This window comes from Argiope bruennichi, chromosome 9 (genome assembly GCF_947563725.1).
Source record: "Argiope bruennichi chromosome 9, qqArgBrue1.1, whole genome shotgun sequence".
NCBI classification, from domain to species: domain Eukaryota; kingdom Metazoa; phylum Arthropoda; class Arachnida; order Araneae; family Araneidae; genus Argiope; species Argiope bruennichi.
Genome location: NC_079159.1, coordinates 74,151,400 through 74,165,214, shown reverse-complemented (window position 1 = coordinate 74,165,214; position 13,815 = coordinate 74,151,400). Strand labels below are relative to the sequence as shown.

General features: G+C 27.6%; 1 protein-coding gene across 2 annotated transcripts in view; it reads right to left on the bottom strand.

The window, feature by feature from the left end:
* Positions 1-13,815, bottom strand: part of LOC129985161 (uncharacterized) — a 63,609-nt gene that overhangs the window by 28,115 nt on the left and 21,679 nt on the right. The window contains exon 1 of one of the 2 annotated variants that reach the window (XM_056095087.1): positions 10,396-10,524. The exons of the other annotated variant lie outside the window; for it this stretch is intronic. The gene's annotated coding sequence lies outside the window, so the exon portion shown is untranslated. Of the gene's footprint in view, positions 1-10,395; positions 10,525-13,815 lie in introns of those variants that run through there. 2 annotated transcript variants of the gene reach the window in all.

Here is a 13,815-nt window from a genome sequence, read left to right as displayed (position 1 = left end):
TTAATTCCTTAATTTTACATTTAGCTACTTAAAAAAATAATATATCGTCAATCAATTAGATTTTTTAAATTTGTCATTGATAAAATAAAATCGATGATTGAAATTTCATATAAAAGTTCACATTCAAAGATATCAAATTTCGAGTTTTAAATTAATTTCTTTTTTTTATCTTTAAAAAAATCGTTCTAATTTAATTCCATAATTTTACATTTTGCTACTTTAAAAAAAATAATCTATCTTCAATCAGTTACATTTTTGTTACATTATTTAAAAATTATCAAAATATTACAAATTTGAATTTTTATTGTCAGATTTCATAAATGATTGATTCGATTAATCACGCTCAAATCGAAAAAATTCAATTTGTGCATCCCTTTATCGAATATGATATTTCGTAATCTCCGAGATGAAACAATTCTTTTCAAAGAAATAAAATAGTTTGAATATATATTTTACCGAAAATTAATCTCTTTTAAGTCGCTACATTAAATTGAAAAATAATTTGTTTACACCACACACACAAAAAAAAAAAAAAAAAAAAAAAAAAAAAAAAAAAAATGACGGGGGGAACAATTTATTGCTTTAAATTATTTTTGCTGGCAGTTTTCAGAACATTGAAGAATCAAAACAAGAGTAGGAAAAAATGATTTATGTATATTCGTGAGAGAATATGAAATAAAAAATACGATTAATCTACAAAAATATGTATTGCCCGTAGTTCATTTTTCAGAACTTTCACAAGATAATAAATTACTTTTAGTTCAGAATGTGTAATATTATGTTTTGATAGATTCTGTACTAAATCAATTTTGAAAGCTTTGCATTCAAAAAAATATTTCTTAATTCTATTAAAATGAACATGCAATGCAAGTTGCATGCTATTTAATTCATAAGTATTTAAATATAAATCTATGTGGAGCTTGCAGTTTATAATATATTATCTTGGAAGCAATAAAAAAAATCTACTGATTAAATTTGAAACGGAATTACGATAAATTGTTTTGAAAAACAGCCAAGATTTAGTCAATTTAATTGTAATTTTAGATATGCTTATTTTTCCATTTATTGTAAAAACAATCAAAAGATTGATTGCCACTTTTGTATTAATAATGAATTTAAATTTTGGGAATTAATACTGTCTACGATTCCGATTATATTAGAATTAGTTTTTCATTGTTTAATCTATGAAAGTATTTAGTAAATAAATATTTAACCTACGATTTAAAACAATAAAATTATGAGAATTCTCCCCTCCTTTCTCTCGTTTATTTCAAAATATGCAGGGTTTTGATATTTGGTATAAAACCAACATAAATTTCATTTCCAGTTTGTTTTTTCGAATCGTGATAATAAACGGCGATAAATTAAAAAAAAAAAAAAAAACTTTTTTTATCACTCAAGGAGGGCGAGATTCTTCTAAAAGACGAAGTTTTTGATGATTAACAATTCTTTCTTTATCTTTTGAATACGTGAAAGTAAAAATGCAAAACTAGGTTTTCCATGTTTTCTAGGTTGAACTATGTTTTCAGTCACAATTTGCGGGTTGTAGCTCAAATATCAGTAAGATTAAAATCAACTTCCAAATTTAAAAAATAAGTAGGTATATTGCTATAAATCAAATATGATTAATTTTAAAAATTTTATTATGTTATAAGATCTGGAACAAACATTTTAAAGGTCCTTTCCTGATACTTAAATCTGGATTAATCAATATTTCATTTACGTCACGTAATGGGCATTTAAAGATGCTTCAAGGATTTGATCAAACAGTTTTTAAAGGGTTAGTCAAATTTGAAAGTCCTCTAAGCCAATTCTTTGAACCATGGTCAATTTCTCAAAAAAAAAAAATGTGCAATCAAAAGGGTTAAGCAACACAATTTATTCAAGTATTTACTTTCCGTGATTGCTAATACTCAGAAGATTAAGCTCAGAGGCAAAGAAGATTATATTTCAGTACGTAGACTTTTAAGCATGAATAATACTCAGCTCACTTCAGGCGATTCTGTAAATTCCAGTCATCTTTGTTTGATGTTAATAGAACTAAACTATGCAGTTTATCAAATGCTGGTAGGTAAAGAGTAGAATTTTTAATAGTGAGTTGCCTTCTAAGACTTTTCACTTATTAATATTTATAGGCTAGATATGTTAATTTAAAAATTGTTCAAAACTTTTTATAATGCAGAACAGTGGACCTAAAATTTCTTGATTAGTAGCTGCTGTCTAAGAAATTAATTAATTAAATTTTTAATTAATTAAAAACTAATAAACATTTTAGCATTTTTTCTCAATAACTTTGGAGCATAAAAATCCTTTTTATACCAACCTAAATTTCAAAAATTAGCTTTTCAGTCATACTAATTTCATTTTCACGTAATTTTATCTTTAATCAATTTTTCAAGATTATTTTTAAACAAAATTTTATAACAATAGTTTTTCTTTGCATAGCAACCTTGTGCAACAAAATGAATCAAAAACAGTACGCGAATAATCAATACTAATATTTTAATAGCTCTCATGATACTAGCAATAATTAATATCAGATATTTTTAAATTTACCTTCTCAATTTATTACAAACTGTTGCTTTAACACATTTCAAACACGGTGTATATTTTTTAAACATAATAACAGTTTCAGGCATGCATTCTTTCTAAATTTAGTGATTTGAAAATCGTTACATGTAAAAAGGAACGGTTGATGCAGTCAAATTAAAACAAGACAGACGAATCAAACTAAAACATTATCATGATTCGATATGTCAGACTAGATTTTCGAATTCGAATTGTTTCGTTTCCCCACTCCTCTATCAGAGAGCTTTTGGGTATTTTATTAAAATTACCCTTTCTCAACAACAAAGTATATTATATATATATATATATGCTAACTTTTTTTTTTTAATTTCCTAAAAGGAAAGTTGAAGAAATTTCTTTGACACGGAACACCAAAAAGCAGTACCATTTTGTAAGTCGCCTCCCTGTCAGTATTCGAATAAATGTAATACAAAACACTCATTAAATGTCATATATTACTAATATGATTAATGTTTTTCGCCTCTATTTCTTTATTTCCTTTTGCGGTTTATATCCCTCGTAATTACGAATTTCGCACATCATTAGCATTAAAAAAATAAGACTTATAACGAAAATTCCAGAAAAACCACAAATGTGGTATCGCTCAAAAAGCCACACGCAACCCAAATGTGTGCGTCAATGAAGGCCAATTTTAATTCCCCCTCCCTCCTTTCTATCTTTTTTTCTTCCCTTCTATCGAACGAGAGAGTCTCGAATTAGAAATTCAAAACTCTCAATTCTAACGATATCAAGTAATGCAAAAAGAAACTGAATTTTGAACGTTTTGAAAAGAATCTGAAACGAGCTATCATGTTATTTATGTTTATCATACATCATGTTTAACATTTTCACTTAGTTTTTGATAAATTTCAGGCATACTCTATTTAAAATTTATTCCTTTATTTTTTGCCAATTCTCGAGATGATTGTTTTATTTCATTTATATAAACTGCATAATGTTTATAAATCAATTACCTTTTTACCTATACACATAATTAGATTAATTTTTAATAAAAAAATCAAATTAAAATTTTGAAAAGTCCTTTTACGGATAGCACCCTTTATTCAAGAAGTATATAGTACCAAATTTGGTTATTTAAGATCCAATGGTTTGCCCTGTTAAGTATTTTGAATGATTTTTTTTCATCGTTATTAACCACATGACGAAATTGACAGTATGTTACTGGTCGTTTCAATATCTTGAGACGACCATTTTTCGCCGATTTTATCTCACTAGGGGGTGAGACGTGGAAGAATGAGCATATTTCCGAAATTCTCCATCATTCATTGACCTTGATTCCTGCCCTATTAGATATTTTTTCGTTATTTCTTTTTCAAATGTATATGAGAATCGTGTCTTTTCTGAATTTATTATTTTATTTTAATTTAATCTGCGAGTATTCCGAGTTTACTTTATTTTTAAGTGTAAACATCTCCTTTCATCTTTCCTCTTACCCCTATTTTGAAGAAATAAATTCATCCTAACCCATACGCAAAAGCGCGGACAATTTTACAATTACATTGGCAAACAATAGTTAATAAACATCAAAAAGTAAAAATTTTGATCTCTTGAGTTGCACCAATAGATATTTTTATAACATTAAATGACTGGCAACAGTAACAGTAAAAAAAACCCATTAAAATTCAACCTAAATATCAAACTGAGAAGAATCTAATTCCATATCTGTCATTAATATAAACGGATTAATAAATATTTTTCGATGGAGTAAGTCTTTAAACCAGTCCTCCGTAACCGTAGCTCGGAGAGACATCCATCCGCATGAGTTCCAGTGGAACTGAACCGAGTTTGATGGACGCTTTCTGAAGTAGAAACAGAGCAGAAAATCGTCTGCAATTCTAATTTTATGACAACACATTCGGCATTTAAATTCTTGAGAGCTTTTTAAAATGTAACAATCTGCCGCATCTTTGACAGTTTTGGAAAAGAAATAAAAGTGACACTTAAAAAATATATAAAAGATATAGTATATTGTTAAAAAAAGGAAGTAGGAATATTCTTTTTTAACCATAACATTTTAAAAGGATTTCACATCATACACTCAAGTGACTATTAAGCAGGCATCAATTCTTACTTAGACTGAAAAATACTTTTTTACGCATATAAAAAGTCAAAAATTGTTTTCAAATTCATTACACTCAAGGTAATTAAATCATTATAATCTTTTTAAAATAACTGTATTATTAAAATTTCTTAAAATACCTTCCAAAGAAAAGATTACGTATCTAAAATAATAAAGAATGCAAATTATTATATTCTATTTTTTAAAAAATTAAACGAAGCAATTTTCTTAACTTTAGAATAAGACCATTTAATCTATAAAATCAATGCTGAGGCCATTAATCTCCTACGCATCCCTCATATAATCGACTTCCGCAAAAAAAACAAAAAAAAAACATTACAGTTCTGGGAAAACTACAAAATTGCTTAAGCAAATAAGCAGTATCCTATAATTTGCCGGAACAATAATATTTGAAAAGACCTTTATCTTTCTACTATTAACGATTTTCGCAAGAAACTAGGTTTTCTGAAAAATTATATATAAGCGGCAAGATCGCAATAAAGGAGACGGAAATATACAATCTCCTTTGAAATTCTAAGAGACTTCACCGACTTATTTGTGATTAAAATATTACCAACAGTTTTACCATACCCGTTAGACTCAGGACCGATAAAACTCTAATGTAAAACTATCTTATTGTCTTTGTCTTCCATTTTATAAATTAACTTACCAGATAAGAACGCTTGAAATTATCATGCACAACCACACGCTAAATAATTTCATTCCAAAATCCCATCCAAATGCAATATCCGAAGGTTAAGAACCCGAGTTCAAGAACTCCACTCATCCACTCGCAATTTCACAGATCATTTTTTTAAAAATTTTGAAAATTGAAATTTTATTTTGCTTAAGATAAAAACAGACTTCTAATTATAAGTTAATAATAATTTAAATAAATTAAAATAATCAGGAAGTCTTTATCATTTTATGAGTTCGCATATAAATTCTTACTAAGATTTCTATGCTCAGCCCAAAAAGTTGTGGGCTGGGGGGGGGGCATTTTCATTCTCCCCGCACCTTTATCTTATCTTATCTTTTCCCTGAATTTTATAATTTTTCAAAATTTATACAATAATCTGTATTTAAATAAATGTATTTAATAGCATTATTGAATTGACAGATAACGCACGTGTAAATAAGTAATTCGTTTTCTTTTCATTCAATCAGTTTTTCCTGTTTTTCTTTTATCTGAAATCGTTTGGTATAATATTAATTACAATCGTTTTTGTCATATAATTAATTGATATTCTTAAGTAAAAATATTACGAAAATATATAAAGGAAAACAGTTTGGTGTTTTTGATTCCTTTCATATTGCAGTAAACAAACTGAATAAATTATTAAAAGTATTATTTCACAATGATGGATTTGATTCTAAATTTGAAATGCAGAACTATAATTTTGCAGGAAAGGCCGCATGCAAAATTTGCGTTAAGTGTTAAATTATGTCCACAAACGTATTGTGTCTAGTTATCATTTCAAGGAACAAGCAAACACAAAATACTATCAAGAAAATAGTTTTAGTGAGACTCTGGTAGATCTAACACATGGAAATTTATTAAATTTTGGATACTGAATAATTAAACAATTGCAAAATTTAATGCATACGTCGCAAACGAAAAAATAAGAATCTTCTTAAAATAGAATTTTTTTTAATCTTAATACTGCTTATTAGAATGGAATTTTATGTTTTATTGTTGTAAATATGATATAAATACAATCAATTTTCTTTAGTTTCATTCATATGCAATCAAAATTTCATTAAATTAATCAACTAATTGATAATTAAGCGCCAATTTTTTTTTAAATAGCGTAAAGCCATTGATAACAAGTGTATAAAATTTGAAAATTCTGGCAAATGAGGATGTGTCTGAAAAATCAGCTACAAAATTTCACCTTTACAAATATAAAATGCGAAACTAAATAAATAAAAAGTATGTAAATATGACCGAACTTATGACAATTCGTACTGTAAATTATCATAAATAAAAGCAAAAATGAAGTAATTATAATAATTAATGTGAAAATAATTTAATTAAAAGCCGTGTTTCTGTAGATATACTACCAAATACAGGAAAAACCAAATACAGGATACAGGAACATATATCTTCCTGTAGATATACTGAATTTTAATGAAAACAATTCTTTAAGATTCGTATTGACATTCTTTTAGGTCTAGTAAACATTTCACAAACTTTGTAGTAAAAAAATAAATTTCGAAGTTTTAATCTATAATATCGTAGCCTAAGATTTTCTAACTGATTAAAACCTTATTCTTAATTACAGCAAAGATAACCTGCATACAAAAAATGCATTTAATATCGTTGCAAGGCCGAGGCACAAATAAAGCACTTATTAAAACAATAAAAAGAATTGTATTAAAACATAATTAATTAATTTTTATTTTAATAAAATTAGTGAGCAAATTTCAGAAATAAAATAAAAGCTAATCTCTAATAAAGCTAAGCTCTGAAAAGCTAATTTTTTGATCAACTGAACGACTGAATTTTAAAATATTCTATATATGATTTTTTGTGCGATAATATGCTTTCAAATTGCTGGGGAAAAAATTATAAAATTAAAATAAATTTTAATTTAAAATTTAATTAAAATTTTGAAAAAAAACTTTAACTCTAGGTCTAACGGCTAGTCCTGTAAAACCATTTGAACGATTTTTTTAATGTATAATGCAAAATTTCAGATAGAATGTTGGTCTATAAACATTATAATGTTGAAAGAAAGTAACTGGAAATATTTTTGGTGATATGAATAAAGCTGCAAGTTTGTCAGCTTTCTGAAATCAAGAATCTAACTTTAACCGCCATTTCTCCCACGTAGGGATTTCAGAAATTGCTAGAGTGAATTATAGAATTACTTTTCACTGAATAAGAAATTAAAATTATGTACACATAATTTTTTCAGGCTTTTTTTAAGATTCGGGTAAAATTAAAATAAAAATTAAAACTGAAACTTTCCGTCTTCAACTTATCCCAAACGAAATTACATTCATGAGCTAGTGAACAATACCTTACAAGTGGTATATTTTTAACTTTGATTACTAGTTAGAGTTCAATGGTGAACAAGAAAATACACCTCAGATTATAGAGCATGCTTATTTCGTTGAATAGAGCTGCACAGTAATGAATATTTGACATGTCATAAAATTTTGCAGTATAGTGTTTTCAGAATTTACAATCATTAACACTTAACAATTGCTAAATAAAACTTATCAGAATATTCATACACGAGAAAATGTGTACTTTTCCCTTAGACTAAACTAAACTTAGCACTTTGTACACTAAACACAATTTTATGAATGGAACGTCATTATTCTATCAGCTTAGGAACCACCAATATGTACTTAAACATACCAAGCACAAGAAAAGTTGATTAAAATCGCTAGTTTAAGTATCTGTATGTTATCACTGTTATAAATAAATATGCAGTAAATCAAAAACAACACATATTAAAGCGTATGAAATTTTGGTGTAATTTGTGGAACCACACGACATTTTGTGACAGAATACAAAATTACATATGGCATACAGTAATTTGAGAGACAGATGTGGATAATTTATGTAAGTGTTTTAAATCAATAAAATGTTTTAGCAGATTTGACATCAGACATTTTGATGTAATAACAATGAAATATTATCGAACTAATGGAAAAGTATCGCAAAAGGTTATGCATAATTCCTTTTTACGTGTATCTATAAAATTATTTTCATTTCAATTAATAAAATAAAAGCTTTTTTTTATGAATTAGCAAAGAGCAAGTTTACAGAAATCCCTTTTTGAGTTCAAGCCATATTCTTTTTAAAAATTTAGCAAAGTGAACGCACGTCCCAAAAGTTGCTTATGTTATCATTTCATTTTGAAATTTCATTCTTGTATATTTTAATATATTTAGATAGATTAATTAATTGATATAATTACGAAACACGCTTAATTAATGCAAAAAAACACATCTGAATTTTACATTCTGAAAAATTTTTCACATATATCGAAATATATTTTAAGATGTTCAATCACAACGTAGCAGCTCAATCAGTAATTATTGAGTAAATGCGATATGAAAGATATTTTCTGAAAAAAAAATTATACATCGCTCAGTTTTTTAATGAAAATTTGATCTAAATAATTACATTTGAAAGTACATAAAGTAATTTGAAAAATAATTACAAGCATTAAATTTAAAACAGAATGTAACATTAAAATGCATATCAATAATGATTTTTGATTTAATTTATTCAATTGATCCAATTCAGTGATCCACCAAAAAAAAGTCAAAATCGGAAAGGTTTCATAATTTACCTTTCAGCCATCCTAAAATAAATAAAGTATAAAAAGAAAAAATCTTCATCGAGGTTACTAGTTTGTGGATCAGTATTCTCACCTTATTTGGTGAGAAATCTTAAAGATAAAAAAGAAAGATCTTTTAACTCTAATTGGCAGTGAGTTATGAAATCGTCTGAGGTTAAATACCAAATGAAAGAAAAGGAAAAAACAAAATAAATAAATGACCACAAAAGAATAATATTATTCCATGTTTAAACTTTATCTCTTCTAAAAGACTGTTTTTGTTTTGTTTTTTTGTTTGTTTGTTTTTTACTGTTTTTAAACAAATTCTATTTTTACTTTTTTCACAATGGACATATTCATCATTTCCGCACACAATTCTTTATTTTCTAACAAAACAATGATTAGTCAGCTGTTCCAGTTTCAAAATAAATTAATCACACAGTTGTGGTAGAAATTATTAACGCAAAACACGTTTATTTAATAAAATAACATTTAAAGATTTGTATATATATGTTATAAATTTTATCAATTTAAAATAGAAATTAATTCTTTTTCAAAAGCAAAGCTCCGAAAGCTATAAATATATTTCTTAATCATAAAAAAATTCAATTACAATTCTTAACTGATTGAAAATCTTACGTCATAGTTTAATTTCAGCATTAAAGAAACAATTATTGAAAAACATTTTTATAAATGTCAAATTTATCTTTAATTCTTTAAGTTTTCTTTTAAATAAAATTAGTTTTCTTTCATCAATTTTTGGTTTTTCTCACTGGAAACACAGTTGAAATAATTATATATTTTAGTTCTATGGTTGAAGAAATGTAGTATATTTTTAATTCATTGCTTGCTATTTATTTAAAAACTTATAAAAAAACTGCTTATATAACATTTTTGTTTTGTTTTATTCGATTTTTATTTGATTACTATTTTTCAGACAATGAAAATAAACTCGAAACAAACAAAATAAATTTCTGTTCGGGTTTTGAAAAACAATCACATTTTGTGACAGATTCTTTTTAATTTGATGGACTTTTTCTTAATTTTTAATTCCACAGAAAAAATAACTTTTGCAGAATCTAAGGAAAAATTTAGAAAGAATAGCTCTAAAATTTTAAAATTATAAATAGTTTTTTATAGTAAAACAAACCATAATTATATCCTCTATAATCATTAACGAAATTCATTTTTGAGTGATTTGAAACATCAAAACAAACATTTGTAATGAAAAACAATTTCCGGTTGGTATTAAATTCTGAAACATATTATCATTTGGTGCCAGTGTCATTAGTGAAAATGTACATTTACAATTTTAAATCTGGTAAAAGCGCCCCCCCCCTGCCTTTTAGATCTCGCATTATTTCTACCTAGAAAATTCGACTTATTAGGTATAAAACATTCCCCATATGAAGCAAGAAACTGATAAATTGTATCAATATTTCTTACCTTCATTTTGAACTCGGTCTCGTAGATGACTCGAATGAATCCCCTCCAGTCACCCTCAGACGTGCTCTATCTACTACAACAGTTGATACTCCTACTTAACGATTGAAGCTCATGCAGTCGGTCGCGTACGTCACTACGGCGATACGATATGAATAAACGTTACGAAATACAAAATCTTTTAAGCCTCGCCCACCGACCAATGAGGAAGCTCGTCTTTACACACACGTAGAGTTCTATCGATTAAGTCTAAAGGAAATCGTTATCCGCGCGCTTTCCTGCCACAGGAAGACAACGGCTGGAAAGCCACTTTGCCGGGAGCGTCGGCGGGATATGTTGGAGTCTTTTTACGGATGGATGAAGACCACTCACTCTCCAGGGCTTTTAATGTCCGCTTTTCATTTGTATAAGTGCCCAGGAATCTGTCAGGACTGATCCTAAAATACCTCATCAGTGTTTTGTGAAGAAGTAAAAACTAAGACCAGCCGCAAAGAATTTATAAATTCCACGGGTTTCAGTTCGAATATTTGTCTAAAATACCTGTAAAATAAAATGAACCTAACATTTTAAAAAAAATTTCAGTAAGTCCAGAAACGCATGGAAAGAGAATATGCTATTACATGAAAACAAAAATTTATTACGGTAACCAAAATGAAGGAAATGCACATTTCGTTAATATAGAAGTAACATGTTATTCTTAAAAAAATCAAATATATATGTCATATATTTTTCGCATCGAAGTGCAGTAATTCTATGTTTTATTTTCGATTAGCCATCTTCGGTTTCCAGGCGGTTCGTCGGAAATAGTGGTTACGTTTCATTTCATTTAAATCTCTAATGTATAATTTGATGCCCATGCTTTCCACAATAAAATATTTTTAAAAATCAAATTGTGATAAACCATATTATTTTAATACCTTATATTTATTCTAATTACTGCGTGCATAAACCGTCCTAATGGAATCAAGACATATGACGATATCAGAGTACCTTTAAAATCATAGTTGTCCGAGTAATCTATTTTCTAAGTGGATAATATCTTTTATAGTACTTTAATTTCACTTTCTTATTCCTCATATCCATGTAAAAAAACTGAGTATCTAATAGAATATTTCTTCCTTAGTTTTCAATAATGGAAGGAAATGACGATTAAATATTTGATGATGTCTAATAAAATCTTTTTTTTATTTTAATGAATAATAATTGCAATAAGGAAATGTACAATTACAAATTATACAGATTAAGCATTTTTTATAAATTGCAATTCACAAAAAAGACAATTAAAAAGACAATTTTTTTAAATCTTAAAATGGCTTATGGATAATCTTAACAATGTTTCCGGAAGTTATCATAATAAAATGTCAATATTTCGTTTCATTTTAAACTAACTCATATTCCAATTTAAAAAAAAATTAATCTGTCAGAGGTGCTCATTCCCACTCTTCATAGTATATTTGTGCTAAACTTGATCATTCTAGGACAAATGGTCTGGCTTGTATAGCATCAAAAGATAGAAATACATGCACATACTTGAATATGCTTTCTTCTTTATTAATTTGAGAGATTTCCCATATCCAGTGTTTTAAATCATATCTGCAGAAGAGTAAATTCAAGAAGTTGACGAAATTAGATTTTTTTGTTGCTTATAAATCATAAAATAAATTATTTTAAGAGATATTAAGATAAATTAGTTTTTCTCTGAACGGTTAATATCATAGTAAGAAAGAGAAATTCATAGATATTTTTAATGAATATCAGGTAAATGACTGCACCCTTGACAATGAAACTAGTGATAAATATGGAAGTTCTAGTAAGCAGAAAAATTTTGGCAATATCTCTACTAGAAGCCGATTTTCATATACATCATATCACAGTGATTATATAAGCGGAGGCGTGCACACAAGGACTTCTCTCTTTGAGGTACTAACGGCAGAGGAGCTCACAAGATGTTTTACTCTGAGAGCTGTTCTGCCATGCTCCCATTTAATTAGCGATTTACTTTCTGTCAGTATGTTGTTGATTCTTGCAAATATTGGATTTAGGAACAGCTCAGCTGTGTTTAGCAACCCATATTTCGAGTTTTATTGTGGAATAAAACATCATTATTCGCTATGGAGCTTGTTGTACTTTATTCACCGTGCAAACACGGTAATTGGAAAAATATTTACTTCAAAATATTTATAGCTCAAAGCAAGTTTAATTCGAGAAATTGAAGTAATTTTAGAAAGAGAATGTGATCAAATACCAGCTGATATACTAAGCGACGTTTGTAATTATATTAGTCAACATTTATAGCAGTATCTTTAGATTCCGTTAACCAACGGGATTATACATTTATATTAATCAATCTTAACTACGAAACTTTCATATATGTTATGCATTTTTGTGATAATTCTTCAAAGTATAACATATTTTAAGAACACCCTACAGTTATTTAAAGGCCGAAATCCGGAACCTACGGCTTCGGAAATGTTTTCCACACACTCTTTGCGCTGAAAAGTCACTTTAGGAAACACGGATCTCATTACTCTAGTTTTCCAGCATAAGATTTTAAAGGGATGTCATCCAAATCTCATTATGTTATAAAATAAGCGTTTTAATCCAAACTGTCATTAGAATAATTGTCCTCCCCAGAAATTCATTTTTAAAAGCAATAAAGAAATCAAAACACCAAAATCGGATAAAAAGATCGCAAGTAATTAAATGAGCCGCAAAAATATGCATCATCATCAATCGAATGAAGGGAAACGTGGATGGGGGATTTCAACTTTATGCAAATGACTCTTTATCAACCGTAACGAGAGAAGCGGGAAGTTGCCATCAACTGTCGTGTTATAAAGAGAAATTTAATTACAGGGGAATACTTTTTTTTTTTTTTTTTTTTTTTTTTTTTTTTTGCTGCTACGAGCGGGGAAAACGCAACTTTTTTCTTTATATATTTTTATTCTTAAAATGAAATTAATGGCAGGAGGAACGGAAATAATTCCATGGAAAAGTTTTTTTTAAAAAAAAAAGTACCCTCTGGTGATAAACTGCGATGATTAAATTTTCGAGAGACGTGCTTATTAAAGGGATATAAAATTATTTACGATGGGACTCCACGAAAGGTATCATTCAAAATTCTTTTTACGAATGAAGCGATAAAAAAAAAGACACTTTCTTAAAAGCCATTAAACTTCTTTACCCAAAAGCCGTCTTCAAAATAAGAAAATTTTGTGGATAAGTGAAGCGTTTATGAAATAATAAAGACTCCTCACTTTGTCCCAAATATTATTTTGACATTGTTTAGAAACTGGGCATGCCATTCCAGAGTTCTAGATATTCTATTAGATAAATATCCCCCCAAATAACTGAATATTTCCTCCAATGTTAAAATATGTTGTTATTTAAAATTTTCACCTTAATTTTGAAATACCAGAAAGC